The sequence below is a fragment of the Peromyscus maniculatus genome, chromosome 21 (assembly GCF_049852395.1).
Source record: "Peromyscus maniculatus bairdii isolate BWxNUB_F1_BW_parent chromosome 21, HU_Pman_BW_mat_3.1, whole genome shotgun sequence".
Lineage (NCBI taxonomy): Eukaryota > Metazoa > Chordata > Mammalia > Rodentia > Cricetidae > Peromyscus > Peromyscus maniculatus.
This window is the reverse complement of record NC_134872.1, coordinates 59,771,549-59,774,015: the sequence shown is the minus strand read 5'-3', so window position 1 is coordinate 59,774,015 and position 2,467 is coordinate 59,771,549. Positions and strand designations below refer to the sequence as shown.

General features: G+C 36.8%; 1 pseudogene; it reads right to left on the bottom strand.

Annotated features, from left to right (window-relative positions):
- Nucleotides 1-584: 584 nt before the first annotated feature.
- Nucleotides 585-882, bottom strand: LOC102918035 (cytochrome c, somatic pseudogene; annotated as a pseudogene).
- Between the last annotated feature and the right edge of the window lie 1,585 nt (nt 883-2,467).

The window sequence follows — 2,467 nt, the reverse complement described above, 5'->3', positions numbered from 1 at the left end:
AGGAGAGAAAGAGTTTCTTCAATAAGGAGAGTGTGATTCATCCTAGTGAAGCAGCCACTGAAAGAGCATCAGATTTTAGGGAGTCTGGAGAAAGATTGGAGGGAATGCCATGGGGGCAGCTAGTGGGTGTCTCAAGTCAGTTATTTACACCCTGTCCCACTCCCACTCAGCTCTTCCAAGCTTTTCATGAATTTCTGATGTTAATTCTATATTCATAAAATATGGCAATTTCTTTGTACTTAGCCTGAGAACCTCTAGAGCTAAATTAATATAATCTCTATTTTCTGCTTTACCAAGCTGTTAAATAATTTAATGAAATGTACACAACTGTGCAGTTGGTGGTTGATTTATTTTGAATGTCACATCAAGTCTATGTTGATTTGGATATGTTATGTTACTATTGTTCACACTTGGGTTCATGAGTTATATTGTCTGTTTTTTTCCTACAAATTTTACTTAAATGAGGTCTGTCCAACAAAAACATTGTTAGCCATTCATGATCTGAATTTTTGGTATATGAATTAATTTCTGTTACACATTAAAAGCCATGAGACATTTGATTTATAATAAATAAAGCAACAGAATTACTCATTAGTAGCCTTTTTAAGATAAGCTATTAGGTCTGCCCTTTCTCCCTTCTTCTTAATTTCAGTGAAGGTCATTTTTGTTCCGGGGATTTGCTTTTGGGGATTCTCCAAATATTCCATCATGTATGCTCTCCCTACATACCTTGCTCATGTGTAAGAGAATCCAGCAGCCTGGCCTATTTTCCTCCCAAAGAGACTGTGGAGATTTGGTCCAGTCTTATGCACCTCCCCCCCTTTCTACATCGTGGCACTGGGCACAATTCTGAACAAAAAAAATCTTCTTGCCTTTCACCATCACCCATTTTTTTTTATTTGCTGAACACCACAGTTGCTATAACCAAAAGACAGATGTCCCATTCTCTCTTTATAATTTCTCTATACACTTTTAACTTCAGAAAACTATTAGCCTCAGAAAACGAGAGAGGACCCTGTTACTCTTTCCTGGTTGAATTTGGTAGAGCTCATAGGCTTTCATTTTTATAAATACTTTGTAAATTTCTAGTGAAAATCCTAAACCTACATGTATATGTGTGAACACACATGCGTCTGTGCATATGTATTTGCATATGTATATGTCCATGTATGTGTGTGGGCAGGTTTTAAATTACAAATTCAATTACTTCATAGGCAGAGTGCTATTTATAGTATTTATTTCTTCTCAAATGGGTTTTGATATTTTGTATTTTTAACTACACAAGTTTGTACGGTTGTCATGTCACTTTGATAAACTGACGACTTTGTCATAAAATGATGTTATCTATCCTCAGGATTGTTGATGTAACCAACCGTCTTATTAAATAAGAAACACAGAAACAATGTAAAAGAGAAAGCCGAGAAGTCAGAGCTCAGAGCTAAAATCTCACCCTTCCTCCTGCTGTCCCAGCTTCGCGAAAAGAGACCTACTTCCTGTCGGTTCGTTTTTTTATAGTATGTTGTTCTGCCTTCTCATTGGTTGTAAACCCAAACACATGACTGCCTCGTCACTGTCTGAATGTACAGCCCCCTAGGTCTTAAAGGCATATGTCTCCAATGCTGACTGTATCCCTGAACACACAGAGATCTTATGGGATTAAAGGCGTGTGCCACCACCGCCATACTCTTGCTATGGCTCTAATAGCTCTGACCCTGAACACACAGATATCTATGGGATTAAAGGCGTGTGCCACCACCGCCACACTCTTGCTATGGCTCTAATAGCTCTGACTCCCAGACAACTTTATTTATTAACATACAATCAAAATAATAATTCAGTACAATTAGATTACCACCACATTTCCCCTTTTCTATTTTAATAAAAAGAAAAAAAGCAAAAGGTTATAACTAACAAAAGAAAAACTATTTACAAAAGTACAAAAACTATATACAATATATACAAATAATAAATACCTAAACAGGTATTTGACAAATCAGAGAAAATAATTCCATTATCTATCCTATTTTGGTAAATCCAAGATGTATCTAATGCACTTTCTATCCTAATTAATTTTCAACTATAACTAACTAATCTTCAACCATAACTAACTAATCTTCAACTCCCTCAGAGACCCAAGAAGGGAATAATATTAGCTAACAAAAATAAAAACAGGAAGTGCATGCAAGCAACTTCCAAAAAATTTTGTGAGTTGACAGAAACAGCCAGCTGCCTGGGCAGTCACCTGAGGTTTCTCCGCAGTGTTGGGGCATCATCTTCAGCCTATAGGCTTAGTGTATCTGACAGACTCATTTGTGAAGTAGGATGTACACAAGGTCAACAGTTCAACCTCACATTGGGTGAGAGCAGTCCACGTACCAGAAACACCTGAATTCCACTAGTGTCCTGTCATGATTCAGGATTTTAAATTCTGGAAATTGTTGACAGTTTTTTAATTCAGCTGTCCATT